This window comes from Rhinopithecus bieti, unplaced genomic scaffold, assembly GCF_001698545.2.
Source record: "Rhinopithecus bieti isolate Rb0 unplaced genomic scaffold, ASM169854v2 scaffold_1561, whole genome shotgun sequence".
NCBI classification, from domain to species: domain Eukaryota; kingdom Metazoa; phylum Chordata; class Mammalia; order Primates; family Cercopithecidae; genus Rhinopithecus; species Rhinopithecus bieti.
This window is the reverse complement of record NW_016803640.1, coordinates 936,138-952,103: the sequence shown is the minus strand read 5'-3', so window position 1 is coordinate 952,103 and position 15,966 is coordinate 936,138. Positions and strand designations below refer to the sequence as shown.

At 37.5% G+C, this 15,966-nt stretch overlaps 1 pseudogene; it reads left to right on the top strand.

Annotated features, from left to right (window-relative positions):
* Nucleotides 1–7,196: 7,196 nt before the first annotated feature.
* The window catches only part of LOC108542016 (40S ribosomal protein S10 pseudogene), a 25,892-nt pseudogene continuing 17,122 nt past the window's right edge, over nucleotides 7,197–15,966 (top strand).

The following is a 15,966-nucleotide window of genomic DNA, read 5'->3' as shown; positions in this document are numbered from 1 at the left end:
AAAGTCTGCAATATGGATTTAAGTTTTGACTTCACCAAAGGTAATTTTTATTAAAGTATGACCTCTTATAGATTCTGCACTTTTAGAAGGAAATCTGGAATCTTACAAAGGGACTTTCATTATTAATATCTCAAATATACATATAAAGGTAAATGTTAGATAGCTGGAAAGCTGAATAGGTGAAGAGAGAGATAGATATGTAGACAAAAATCTTCCTAATCACACTTATCTGCTCAAATTATTTCCCCAAACTAGAGAAACATAACTCACAGAGATCAACAATATATATTCCATCTATAAAAACTTACCCAAATATTTTCTGAATAATTATCATATAAATAAAAGCTAAAGAAGTAGTAAGTCTGTTATCATAATAATTTGATACATGCACATATTATATCATTATAAATATAATTTTATATATCTTTTATATATATAATTTGGTACATGCACATCTTGTATAATTCATGCATATATTATACCATTATACCATTTTAATATGTGCATATGATGCACAATTCAGGCATCATATTGTGAGTATCCATCCTTTGTAATTATGTTTTACAATATGTTTTAAATAAAAATGTGATTTCTAAAATTTTCTTAGTATGAGTACATGTGACCACCACCAGCAGTACAGATTTCTCATTCAACAGGCTTCCAACTTTCTGCATGTTCTACATTGAAATTATGACTAGATCAACAAAGCTGAGCATCCTCAAATGTTTCAACGTTCTCTATGATACCATCAACATTTGCTGTTTGTTTAGGGGTAAGAGATATTGCTGAATTTCTTAAAAGAAACAGTCTCACTGATACTGTAATGCATAGCATGAAAACCTAGTGCTGGTTTAACTTTTCCAAAAGGGTAGGACTTTCCAATTGTCTCATTCTATCATCATTCAAGAATCACGCATTTATGTTAATATTGGGTGCTATTGTTGATAAGCTACTTGTAACAAATGAGTCAAGCAAAAAGGCATGAATTCTGCAGATGGTGGAATAATTCAGTGGGATAATCTGCATAAGCAGATTCATACTTTCATACAAAACATTTTAATTTAGTGTTTGGCTTTGATCACTAGCTTACTGAACATCCCCAATTTTTTTCATCTAGTTCCCACCTTCTTTTAATTAAAAATTGTACTGTGATTAATGATTAATCTTTTTCCAAGCAGCAATATGATTATATTATGTTATGTTGTATGGTACAGATTTTCTACTGTTATAATTTCATTCAGAGAGCTCTATATCACCAGCTTCCTCAGTGAAATACTGCTTCCTTGGAGAAATACTGCTCCCAAATATTACCTTGGATTTTATTCACCTGGAAAGAAAGCATATCAAAATTTATCAGACCACATATATTTGACTTGTTTATTCCCATAGAAGAAAGATATATGATGTTCATTATCTGGGTTTCTTGTAGATTTGATCATTCATTGCTCAACAACTAATTTTTGGGGGGATGACAATATTCACATTCAACAAGTCAAAATTCCTCTAACTTAACAGAAACAGCTATTAATGGACTCTCTCCTTCATATCATTTTTCACATCAGGTTGATGATAGCGTATCCAGGAGGCCCCCCACATCTCTGAGATCCCTTAAATAAATGCTGAGCCAAAAAATGATGTTGTGAGTAAAATCTCAGGTCTCTGTCACAGTGGTGAAGAGAGTAGCAACCAAGTTCAAGGCTGGTTCAAGTCATGACATGTTGTGAGAAAAGTTTTTGAACAATAGTCTGTGTTCTCACTCTAGTTATTCATGCTCCTCCTCCATTCACCTGAAGTAGGTTTTTATCAGTTAGTCACCAAAAGGTAAACATCTTGCTTGGCATTATTTGCATTTAGGATTTTGGAAATTTTATTTTATTTTGAATTCATTTGTTTGTTATCTATTTTATTTTAGCTTCCAGAGTTAAATTATTCAGTAAAAGTATAAAATTATTTCATGTTCTTATGTGGGAAATGAGAAATCATAGAGAAATATATTGAGAATAATTTTAAAAAGTAATTTTCACAATAGCAAGAAATATAAAGAATACTTTAAGGGAAACAAAATTCTACTACTATACCTGGAAGCAATAAGCCAGGACTAGACCAGACGAAGAGCAGCTGCTAGTATTTCAAGTGAGAAAGCTGTCTTTTGATCTCTGTAGGGGTATATCTTTTGACCTCAATAGGAAGATATTTCAGCACAAAGGTTCAAATAGGTAGTTCTTTAGATTTAAATAGCAACTTTTTTATCTTTTTCCAGTTTACTGGATAAAACTGTGGTTCGCAAGTTTGAATGCACATCAGAATAACCCAGAGGGTTTATTAAAGCCAGATTGCTGCTCCCTAACCCCAGATATCCTGATTCAGTAGGTCTTGGGTGAGGCTCGTGAATTTACTTTTCTAACAAGTTTCTGGGGATGTTGATGCTAATTGTCAAGGAACTATATATTGAGAACCACTGGTGTAGAATATACTATTGATTTTATATACATATGTCCTTATAAGGTACTAAATTGTTATTTTATGCCAATAGAGACTCTATTGCTCTCTTAATGTAAATAGCCTTTCTGGTGTGAATCAACATTTTAAAATGGGCCTGTCCTGTAATGGGCAGTAACATTTAAAGAAGAGAGAATATACAGAGGAGCCTTGAATGTGACATAAGGAATTTTGAATCTCAGCTTTTTTCACTTTTCTGTGCTCAGTGGCTTGAGATGATCAACTACAGTCAAAGGCTTTCTTTTTCTATAAAATAGGAACAATATCTCCCAGTATAGAGTAATACAAATTTTGTATCTAGTCTCTTTATATTTTTTAAATTGATTGTATATGGCATATATGGAGAAATGAAAGACAAGAATAGTATATGTTAATTAATGGGGGTTGCCTTCGAGGGGAAGAACAGAAGGGAAATACAGCATTTTAGTTTGTACATTTGTGTATTGTCTGTATCTTACAGCAATAATGAATCATTTATGTAGGAATTTTGTACTTAAAACAATTAGAAAGTAAATGATATGTTTTCAAAAAAAGATCAATACATTGACAGGAGGCTTCTGTTTGGAAAGCAGTATTATCTTATATGACAAGTTTGTATTTCCCTTCTAAAATACCAACCTGCGAATGAATTCTTAGGCTTTCTGCTCATGCTAAAATAGAATCCCAAAGCAATTCCTGTAACCAGTTATTTTTCCTTCAGCCCTAACTCACACAGTTCCTGTGCTCTGTGTCAAAATGTGCTACTGCTGAGCACTGGGCTTCCCTTGGAGAGGTCAGTGAAAGTGATGTCTAATCAAGAATAACTTTCTCTGCAGGTTTCTTTCCTGTAATTTACTTCCCACTGATTCTCACGGAGGTGATTCCGCAGTGAAAATACAGTCGCTGTTTAATCAGTTCCCGTGATTTCTTTCTGAAATCCATAAGAATATAGCATCGCAATAACATCTTGTCACTATGGTGGTTTTAGAAACTTTGGGCATTTTGTCAACAGGACTTCTTTTAGCAGAACCCTGCACTAGGCACTACAGCTGTGTGTATTAGTCTGTTCTCAGGCTGGTATGAAGAACTACCTGTGACTGGGTGATTTATAAAGAAAAGAGATTTAATTGACTCACAGTTCTGCATGGCTGGGGAAGCCTCAGGAAACTTACAATCATGGTGGAAGGCACCTGTTCACAGGGCGGCTGGAGAGAGAATGAGTGCAAGCAGGGGAAATGCCAGACACTCATGAAACCATCAGATCTCGTGAGACTCACTCATTATCATGAGAACAGCATGGAGAAAACTGCCGCCATGATTCAATTACCTTCACCTGGTCCCACTCTTGACACATGGGGATTATAGGAATTACAATCCAAGGTGAGATTTGGGTGGGGACACAGAGCTAAATAAATGATATCACTGGATAGAGAATACAGTAAAATAGAAAACATGGTCTACACCCTGTCTCTCAGCCTAGAACATAAAGCCTGGAAGAAGGAGTGAGAGATTTGAGTACATGATGAGAAATCAGAATTGGGTGGAAGGCAGTTAGAAAAAATGAGCAGATGAAGCAAGAGGAGTGAAGAAGAAAACTGGATTGCATTTTCTAAAGAAGGAATATTGAAAAGTTTCAGAGTTAGTAACTCTAGCTTTAAAATTTTAATTGTAATGTAAAAGCGAAAATATGCCAAAAATTTCTGAAGCAACCCTAGGAATAGGGTGTTATTCCCCAGAGAGAATATATGCAGGTTCTATTTTACTGTACTCCCTCCCAGCTGCCCTCTATGATCCTTAGTTGAGCTGCCTCAGTTAAGGATCATATTCCAGTGATGGTTTGTCTGAATGTCTGTCTGTATTCTAGACCACAAGTCAGAAGTTCAAAGGTGGAAATTCAGTTCATACTCTGTTTTGCAATGATTATTGTGTTGCTCAAAAGTCACAAATAGGTTGAGTAAATAAAACAGTATTTTTTTAAAATTAAGTTCCTGAAACATAATCTGGTACTGAAAGGTGTTCTGAGTTATTTTTAGAAAAATTATAAATGCTACTAAATTAGGGTCTATGTTTTCCAGTTGCTGTTATTTAGAATTATATGTATTCTAGTGTCATAGTTTCCTTTGGTTGTTTTTCCTTTTTATGGAATTCCTAACATATCCATTCATTTTTTAAAAAAATTTTTTCTCAAACTGTCTTCCAAACTAACCTTTCCTTTGAACCTGTGTTTCTTAATTGTCAATGCGATAAAATGTGTTGATTCCTTTGTTTTGTTCCTGCATTCTTTTTTTTTTTTTTTTTGGAAGTCAAATTTTATTATATGAGATGGAATATAATATTGAGATTACTTATTACTTAGACATGGGATGGGGGGCTTTTAACAACAGATTCCTGCATTCTTTAAACAAACAAACAAACAATGAAATGGAAAGAAATGTGTCAAGGTCACTATTAAGAATAGAAAACAGAACTCTAAAGGAAGATTGCTACCAAGAGAATTGTTTCTAAAGCCAGAGAAAATCACTATGATTTTGTTTTTCTTTGTGTGAGTCTTTTTCTACACATTGATTGTGGCTGTGCCAAGTAACAGAAGGGAAGAGAAAAGCCATTTTAGGACACGCCTGGCAGCACGCAGGTGATTTGGGGCACAGAGGAATTCCAGATCCGCCCACCATAATAGAAGTAAAAAAACCACAAGGCCAGGAAGAGACAAGGAGGAACAATTCAAGACCATTCCAGGCAAGAGATCAGGCCTAATAAGCAGATGCTAACTGGAAGTTCAGTTAAGTCAGAATGGAATCTGGGGCAAGAAGAGAAAAGCTGTCAGAGTGAATGAATTAATTTTATAGAGAAGTATAATGCCACACCCATCCAGGTTTATAATCTCAATATCAAATAACAATCATTCTTCAAGCCTAAATCATAGCTTCTTCTGGAATTCTTTCTTGACAACCTCGAAGTGACATGTTTTCTTCTAGGCTCCTTTAGTTCTCAAGGGTGCACTTCTCATTTGTTAGCCAACATAGCCTACCTTGTGTCCTGGTTACTTTTCTTGTGTGATGTGTGAACTCTCTTGTGTTGAAGCTTTTACAATTTCTTTTTTGCAACTTCTAGATTGTTTGTATTTTACTTAAATAAATATTTAACTACTGCAGTGACAATTACATCATATGATCATCTGATGACATCAAAATCCCTCATGTGAGTAACACTGTTATCATCTCAAATCAACTTCAAAAGATAAAGACTCTATTTCTAGCACCTTGCATTGTGTACAAGATTGGTAAATTGATGCCATGTCATTGGCTTATGGAAGGTGTTCATAAACCGGTCCCAGACATTCTCAGATCAGTTGTATTTCCTTGGTATGCTTCACACTTTCACGCTACCTGAAATTATTGTGTTCCCCTCTTTTGTATTTTTCTCCCCACTAAATTGTAAGCTCTGTGTGTGCTAGGAGGCTTTCTGTTTTGTTCATTGACAAATCTTTAGGGCCTAGAAAAGTAGCACTTATCAGGCACTCCATATCTTTTGAATGGAAAAACTACTGTTGATTCTAACCAGATAATATGAAGCCCTATATTCCAAAAGTCTGGACAGAGCTTATTAAATTAGGGCCTTAGTGTAAGGAATTAGGCAAGGTCTCTATTGATGTAGAAAGATGTTAAAAGGTGCAAAAGCAAATATGCCATAGGCCTGTCTGTAAAAAGGAGAAATACTTTTAGGAAGAGGATAGTATACCTCTCAAAGACCAACATGAAGCTTCCAGCTTTCTATTTGCCTGGTAAATTGAATTGTTATCAGTTGTATGGTCTCTACTGTATTTTATGCCTACCAACATTGGTGTTCAAAGTTGTCTTTACAATTAGGCTATACATTTAGTTACACTACTCATACAATTATCCATAGCAGAACTTCAGCCATTTGTCTTGCTTTTTGAAGTCCACCCTTCCATGTTACCTCCTTGGTTTATGTACATTATAGGAGTAACTCATAAAGGACAAAGTGCTCACACGCTGGTCTCTGTTCCCTACTGCACTTCAAGAGTAGAAGCGTAAGTCAGTGCAGCCACAGAAGAGAGCAAAATGACACTAGTATATATGAAGATAGTCACATCCCAAGCCTTGGGGAAATCTGCATGTACATAAAAAGACATATACAAGAAAGTTCTTTGCAGCCTTGTCAATAAAAGCAACAAATTCGACATAACTTAAAGTTTTATTAACTTGAAAACACATAAATACATCATGATATATTCACACCAGGGAATATTTCGCAGCAGTCAAAACAAATGAATTACTGCTATATCTGTCAACATGAATAAATCTAAAAACATAATGTGGAGTGGAAAAAGTTAGATATAACACACTTTATATACAGTTTAAAATTGCAAAAAGCACCATAAAATTTACATATGCATAAATATATAGCAAATGCTAATGAGAGAATAAGTCCTGATTTAATAATAGTGCTTACTTCCATGAATAGAAGAAAGGGAGTGGATAAAATTGAAGAAAATACAGACTCACAAATCTATATGTAATGTTTAATTGATTCTTTCAAAGTTTTCCAGAAAAAATATTTCATAATATTAAGGTAGTTATGCACAAGAGTGTTATATCACTTAATGTACTTGCTGTATGGTTGAAATATTGAAATAATAAATACTTATTTAAAAAAAGTTATTTCCAGCCCCGGCCCCAGACCCTACAGCCACCAAGATGTTGATGCCTAAGAAAAACCAGATTGCCACTTATGAACTCTTTTTTAAGGAAGGAGTCACGGTGGCCAAGAAGGATGTCCACATGCCTAAGTAGCCGGACCGGGCAGATAAGAATGTGCCCAACGTTCACTCATGAAGGCCATGCAGTCTCTGAAGTCCCGAGGCTACGTGAAGGAACAGTTTGCCTGGAGACATTTCTACTGTGACCTCACCAGTGAGGGTATCCAGTATCTCCGTGATTACCTTCACCTGCCCCCAGAGATTGTGCGCAGCCGTCCAGAGACTGGCAGACCTCGGCCTAAAGGTCTGGAGGGAAAGCGACCTGCAAGACTCACAAGAGGGTACGCCGACAGAGAAACCTACAGGCGGAGTGCTGTGCCCCCTGGTACCTAAAAGAAAGCTGAGACTGGGGCTGGGTCGGCAACCGAATTCCAGTTTAGAGGTGGATTTGGACGTGGACGTGGTCAACCACCTCAGTAAAATTGGAAAGGATTATTTTTCATTGAATAAACTTACAGAGAAAAAAAAATTGAAAACCCAAAGAAAAAACAGTGTATTCACAAAAGGTGAGTTAAATTTATTGAGGTTGAAATAAGACTGGCCGAAGGAAAGGAAAGGAAGTGAAACTGAACAAGATAGACAAGGTGGAGGAGGGAGCTTGAGAAAGAGATCCAGAGAAATAGGTAAGACCTGAAAGAAAAGATGAACTGGGAAAGTCTCAAGTGATAAAGGATGAGAACGGAGAAGTCACACCAATTCAAGGCAGTGGCTCATGAGTCAATGGGAAACAAAATGGAAAACAGGGCCAGCACCGTCTGCAGACCACAATAGGAATATCAGCAAAGACGTGTATACATCACTGTAAAGCAAGCAGTATGAAAACATGATTAGTTCCCTTCCTAAGGGTTGATATGCTAGGATAAAGTTAAGAACATTCTAGTAGCCAATTAGCAAAATGCTGCTATTAGAGTGTCTGGAAGAAAACTATTGTTCTTATTGTTTCTCAAATCTAGTTTAATTGTGCTAGTAGAATGGTGCAGTGATATATGAAATGTAGTAATGGCTCACCCCCTTCCACCTTCATAGGTAAGAGGAGGTAAAAGCAAGTCGATTGTCTTTCCATCAGAGCAATGAAAGAAGGCAGGGTGACACAATAATGAATCAATGCACGCCAAAAGATTATATGGCAACATCAAGCAACAGCAGCATCTTTTTTTTTTTTTTGTTGTTTGGTGTTTTTTTTTTTTTGTGTGTGTTTTTTTTTTTTTGAGAGCCAGCGCCAAGTCTCTTCGCTCCTCGCTCATCGCTCTGTCGACCCAGACTGAGTGCAAGTGGGCCAGTCTCAGCTCACTGCAAGAGCAAGCCCGCCTCCGGTTTACTCGCGGGTTAGCGGCCATTCTCCTGCTCAGCCTCCCCGAGAGCTGGTGGACTACAGGCGGGCCGCCACCTCGCCCGCTAGTTTTTGTTCATTTTAGTAGAGCGCGGTTTCACCGTGTTAGCCAGGATGTCTCGATCTCCTGACCTCGTGATCGCCCGCTCTCGCTCCCAAAGTGCTGGGATTTACAGGCTTGGAGCCACACCGCGCCCGGCCAACGAGCAGCATCTGTACACAGAGAAATGGGTCTCACTGGACACTTCAAACCAGGATAATTGATTGTAAAATCTATGACTCACCAAAAATGTAGAAAATCTTACCTGCAATAGGAACTAGAAGAATATTACAGTGAGCCCGCCGGCCATTTATTAAATGGAACTTGCTGACAGGTATCATATTTTCTATTAGGAAGGAAAAAAAAAACAACCTTCTTGGAATTCCGGCATATTAACTGCCTAAATCTGACTGTGAACCCTTGTTTTGGCCAGGAAGAGAAAATCTGATAATATTTTTCACAGGGACGATTTCTCGTCTTTAAGTAATCTAGAAAGCAAGATAAGAGAGAAGAAGCATAGAGAGACAAGGAGGAGAAACAGAGAGAATGGGCAGAGAGATTGAGAAAATAAATGCCTCCAACTAGAATCAGATCCATCGCCAAGAAATATTGACAGCTATTTTTTCATTAGGAAATCATAGAAGCTTTTAAACTTCAGACTCTGTGGAACTCGTAAAAAAGTCAACTCTGTGCTTTCCTGGCAGTTGGCGAAGTGTCACTAAAAAAATAACGAACTCAGCCATGAGTTGGTTAACGGCCCCCAATGTACCGGTAATGGACTATTAGAGAACACTATATTGTTGAGTTTGGAACAAAGAACTCTTTCTCAAGATTTTAAGTTTTAAGTAAAGAACAATAAGGAATTTGAATAATTTAAACCGTCAGTGTTAGCCTTTTGAAAAACGTAAAAGCATAAGGAGGCATACTGGGGGAGCGCGAAGAATAGTCTCTTAAGAAGAAGGAATTATGAAACGTGTCTGTACAGATTATTATTGGGGTTGTTGACTCAGTTTTGTAGCCGATGTTATCTGCTGTGATTGTGATAGTCAGTTTTTTGAACGCTACGTTTCTTTTTTTTGTTTTTGTATGGACATGAGACAAAGTCTCGCTCTGTCGCCCAGGCTGGAGTGCAGTGGCCAGATCTAGGCTCACTGCAAGCTCCGCCTACCCAGGTTCATGCCATTCTCCTGCCTCAGCCTCCGGAGTAGCTGGGACTACAGGCGCCGCCACCGCGCCCGGCTAGTTTTTTTTTGTATTTTTAGTAGAGACGGGGTTTCACCATGTTAGCCAGGATGGTCTCGATCTCCTGACCTCATGATCCGCCCATCTTGGCCTCCCAAAGTGCTGGGATTACAGGCTTGAGCCACCGTGCCCGGCCTTTTTTAACTCTATTTTTAAATGCTGTAGCTTTAATTTTGTCCAAATTTATTCTACACAATTTATAGGGCATTTGCAGATACCCAGTTCCCTAATGCAGCAGTCCTGACTCTTGGCTTATTTGCTTATTACAAAGCAACAGATGTGATGGTAAAGGTGATGGGGAGTAAACAGTACACTTGACTGTTTTTAAGTTTTACATTTCAACTAGAAGTTAGTACATTTGATTTCTGCATTAAAATAATGGGATATAGTTGTAATATACCATAACATTTATGTCTAGAAATGCCAAGGCAGCAAGTCAAATGGCTCCTCTAAACTAGTCCTCATTTTAGAAAATCAGAAGACTTTAGAATTCTGTCTCATAGTTCAATTCCCATGCAATGGACATTATTGACAGATGATATTCTAGACTGAAAATGTGAAGTATGGCCATTTTTTTTTTTAGAAACTGTTGATTCAATAACTGAAAAAGTCTTACTGCCCTAAAACACTTGCTTTTATCAAGCTTCATTTTATTTCCCTGTATCCTTTTTTTAAAGTTTTTTTTTTTTTTTTTATCATTATACTTTAAGTTTTGGGATACATGTGCAGAATGTGCAGGTTTTTTACATAGGTATACAGGTGCCATGGTGGTTTGCTGCACCCATCAACCCGTCATCTACATCAGGTATTTCTCCTAATGCTATCCCTCCCCTTGTCCACCACCCCTCCACAGGCCCTGTTGCATAACATTCCCCTCCATGTGTCCATGTGTTCTCATTGTTGAACTCCCACCTATGAGTGAGAACCTGCACTTGGGAACAACCTAGTTCAGAACAACTCCTGCTTCTAAGGTCTTGACGGCCCTCAAAATAATTCATGGCTACTTTATTTTCTGTCTCTAGCTTTCCCTACTCTAGGATGCTTATCATTAACGTTTGTCAGCAGCACCTCATGGACACAATACACAGACCCTCCATTACCCTGATTGTCCGTGTGCCAGGCCACTTTTGGCTCACATTCAGGATGGTAGTTAAAATTCCTGAGCTTTGGAGACAGAGAAGAGCTTGGCTGAAATCTCAGCTTTGCTATATTTTAGCTCCATGGCTACTTAGGGGGATGTCGATCACCCCAGGTCTCCTTCACTGAACTTCCCCTTGAATTGCCAGCATCTATACCATTTCCTCCGCAGGAGTGTCCTCGGACTTTAGAAGCCTCCTTTGCCTGCCAATACAAAGAATGGGAAGTACCTAGGAATTTACATGCCCCAGAATGAGCCTTAACAAATCACTGTGTTCGGTGAGGGACAACCTCCACGCCAGAACTTCTCCGCGCTGATAGACTAAGGCTACACTGAGACCTTGAAACTACATCGTTTAAAAATAGAGTGGAAAAAAAAAAAAAAAAAAAAAAAAAAAAAAAAACCTGAATATCACAGCAGAGAACATGGCTACAAAATTGAGTCAAAACAAGCCACAATATGTAAATAATCTGGTACCGACAAGTTTAATAATTAATTATTCTTCTTAAGAAGAAACTGTTTTGGAGCCTATCTGCAAATATTTTTACTTATGCTTTTTTTAAAAGACTGACACTGAAGGTCTTAAGTTATTCAAATTCTATGTATGTACTTTAAAAACATTGAAGATCTTGAGAAAGATCTCTTTGTTCCAAAGCAGTGTTAATCTAAATAGTCAATTTACAGATGCATTGAGGGTAGCTAACCAACTCATGGGATGAGTTCTTATTTTTTGGTGCCACTTCAAGATAGACAACGAAAGTGCAGAGTTGATTTTTACAGAATTCAACAGAGTCTGCAGTTTAAAAGCTTCTGTGTTTTCCTTAGTGAAAAAAAAAATAGCTGTCAGTATTTTCGTGGTGATGGACCTGATTCTGGTTGGAAACCTTCATTTTCTCAATCTCTCTGCCTTTCATTCTCTGTTTCTCCTCCCTGCCCAACTTCTCTCATTTTCCTACTGGTTTCTCCTGGAAGCACTTTCTTAATAAAGCACTTGTCCTGGAATCCTCATCTCTGTTTCTGTTTCAGGGAAACCTGACCCAATATGAGAAATTATTATAATCTCTAAACCCCATTCTCCTTAATTGTAAATGGGATCAAAATGATATCTACTGCTAGAATTAATTTAGGGAATGAATAAGAAAAAGCACATAGCATGTCATAGTTTCACGCCTGATGCGAATGCGTACTAAAATGTAACTATTGTTATTAGATTTTCTGGCAGAGATTGAACAGGACATTCACGATGCAGACAATTCAGGACTTTTCCTTCTCAAGTTTGGGAGGCCATTTTTCCGCTAAGGAAGTCTGAGAATGCTGGCTTCCCTTGAGAGAGCACGGCACTGTGGACAGCCATAGAATTCAAGCTCCCTGCAAAGGTGTTGAAGGACTTGTGCATGGCTGCCAGACACTGCTCAGCAGCCTGTGCTGCTTTCCTTTCTGTTGGCAATGAGCCAGAAAGCCCAGATTAGCAGTAGCACTATTTTGCTGTCCTCTCTCAGGCATCAAGAGAAGAATGTTTCCTATATAGAACAGAGAAAGTCAAAATCCAGAATACATGTCCTAAATATTGATTTCAAAGAGTTCTTGTACAGGTTAAATGTGATATAAATCTATATGCCAAATTAGTATAGAAAAAAATGAGACTTTCTGTTTTTCATTTGGTTCAGTGTTCTTCATATTTGAGAGGCGTAACATCGTGCAGCCAATTATGAGATTGATATTCGGGGGTCGCACTCACCCAGCTGCAAAGCTCAATGTGGGCTATATAAGCAGCTGAATGGAACTGGGCAGCAATTTTAATTAATTAGCAATTTAGAGTCTCTCATGCTAAAAGCTACCTTAATGATAAAAAGAGAAATGATATGGGAAGGCAAAAGAATTTGAAACATTCAGCCTGAAACAACAGATAGATTACCAAAGTGAGCTTTTAAGCGGGAACCTATCTTTTACTCAGCCATTACATGCTAGCTATTAATATTTTATGGTTATAAAAATTGTAAATCAGTGAAAATCAACTTACTATTTTGAGTTCATTAAGAGATTTTGGCTTCTGAAGAAAATCATTTTAGCTGGACTCTAACATTATTTGCTCTTGAGTAAAAACAACAATCTTCTATTTATTTGTATAATATAGGTCAGGGCTCAGAAAACGCCACCCCAAAGCATTTTTGGAGGGCCTTAGAAGTAAGAAAGGCATTCTGACTTTCCCACTTTTCTGTGTGAGATCTGACCATAAATTCTGTGACCCACTTTGCCTGAAAGTAAGTCATAAGACCCTCATCCCAGACAAGTCCTGTCCTGCAACTGGGGAGAAGGAATGCTACACAGAGAAGCCAAGGAGAATCTGAATACACAGCACTCTCTGGGTTCCCCTTTAATCTATTGCCATTAGAGCATACTCTTTTGTTCAAGCACATTTCTACATGGCTGTCCATTCTTCATTGAACCTAAGCATAAAAATGGAGAGTTTTCCCTGGGTCTTTTGGTCTTCATTTTTGAAGGGTCCTGTGTCACATAAAATTTTGTTTAAATAAATTTGTTGTGCTTTTCTATTTGTAACCTGTCTGTTATGATAGAAGTGCTGCCTCTGTCCCTTATGATGGGTGTGGAAGGTTATCACAGCTCTCTGCCTCTACATATTCTTACTATGATTGCTAAAATCATCATAGTGCTTTATGATTTATAAAGTCTTTTTATACATTATAGTCACATTTAATCTTCAAAGCAAAGATAAAGAAGAGAAAAATTATTATTACCCTCAGTATGTGTTAGAGATAAAAATAAGGTTTTCAGTCCATCCAGGATCACAGAGTAAGTGGTGATGCTGTACAGATTCTTTAATTCCAAATTGCATTGATAACTCACTTCACATCAAATATATATGTGATATAAAAAACTTATTAATTTTTATATAAGAGAGTCTGCTTCATAAGTTAAAATGATCAACATATGGAGCAAGGGAAATCAACTTGTTTCTTTTTTTATTTAGGTTCAGGGAATACGTGTATAGGTCTGTTACATGAGTACATTGTGTAATGCTGAGATTTGGGCTTTTGTAAATCCATCACAAAAATAGTGAATATGGTACCTAATAGGAATGGGACTCAACTTGTTTCTTAAGCTCAGCCAGTTCAATTCCTACTAAGTGGTAAATACAATTAATCATTTTCCCTTAAACACTGATTTAAGAGAAATCCCTATATCTACCTTACTTCTCCCATTAGACAATGAGGGTTGGAGACATATCAGTAACATACTCATAGTTTTGATACACAAAGCCTAATTTTTGTTTGGAAATATGTTTCTTACATGAATGAATGAATATACTCAGGAATGCCTAGTTATAAGAGCATTATCATCCATGAACAATGCTCAGAAAGAGCTTACAATATTGAATAATTTAGAAAACATATACGTGGAAATAGCAAGTAAGTGCAAAACCAAGTAATGCTAGCAATGAGTTTATCAGAATTTCATTCAACAGAGAAATGACCTGTTAGAGAAGAGTACATGGAAGCTGTAGGTTATGCTCTCAGTCCTTCATCTACCTATCCTGGTATCGCTTTACCAGTTTTGCTCTCACAGGCTCCGTGTGCTTCCATTCCCAACAGCTAGCACTCAAGTGTCTTTGGCAGAGAGACGCTGGAAATGTATGTGAATGTACGTCCCTTCCCACCAGGCACAGCCCGTAATCAATACCCAGTAATACCTGGGCTTTTGTCCCTGAATGAGGCAGATCGAATGTAATCAACACTGTCTCCAAAGCTTCCCTTTGAGACTGAGCCAAAGCAACAGTTCCTGGGACCTCACTCCATCTCATACCCTTACTTGGCCCCCTTCTCACCCAGGCCCCACTTCCTTCCTCCCTTATTTTTTTTCTTGACCCTTCCTAATAAACCACTTTCACAAAAATCCTCTTTTTTAGGTATATTTTGAGGGAACCCAATCTGAAAAAAGAAGGTTGAAACTGAGTTTCAAATTTGAGTATTGTGCCAAAAAATTCATTCCAGGAAAGGAGAATGTAATGAGCAAAGGCATGGATCTGTGGAGGTTTTGTATTATTAATGTAGGTGTTAGGAGTTGTAGGTGTTGTTCATGTAGGAGTTCAGGGAAAAGGCTTCCTGACAACTAACATGGGTGTTGTAGAGACAGGAGTATAAGCTTGAGTAATGATATGGTTTGGCTGTGTCCCCACCCAAAATCTCATCTTGAATTGTAATCTCCATAATGTGCATAATCCCCACGTGTCAAAGGAGAGACCAGGTGGAGGTAATTGAATCATGGGGACAGTTTCCCCCATGCTGTTCTTGTGATAGTGAGTGAGTTTTCATGAGATCTGATGGTTTTATAAGTCCTTGATCTGATGGTTTTATAAGTGTTTCATGAGATCTGATGGATTTATAAGTGTTTTGTAAGTCCTGCATTCATTTCTCATTCCTGCCCCCTTGTGAAGAAGGTGTCTTGCTTCCCCTTCACCTTCTACAATGGTTGCAAGTTTCTGAGGCCTCCCCAGCCAGGCTAAACTGTGAGTCAATTAAACCTCTTTCCTTTATAAATTACCTAGTCTTGGGCAGTTCGTTATAGCAGTGTGAAAATGAACTAATAATAGTAGGTAGCACAATAGAGCAGAATCATGTCAGGTAGGGCATGAAAAAAAAAAGAGAGAGATTTGAACTTAATGTAATAAAGACTGTGAAATCATGTTGAATTTCCTAGGAAGAGAAGAACGTGAGAAAAGCAGGCAAATCTCAAAACATAGTTACAGAACTCCGGTCTCTGTAGATGCTATGTGGAAAAAAAGTTCTATGGTCAAATAAAGTTTGAAAACACTTTTCATCCTACCTGTAGTCCATGGATGATTATCAAATGACCATATACCTACGAAAGGTGGGGTCAAGAAGCAGTTTTAATTTTGCTCTTCTAGTTTCTATTTTTTTTTTTTTTTTTTTTTTTTTTTT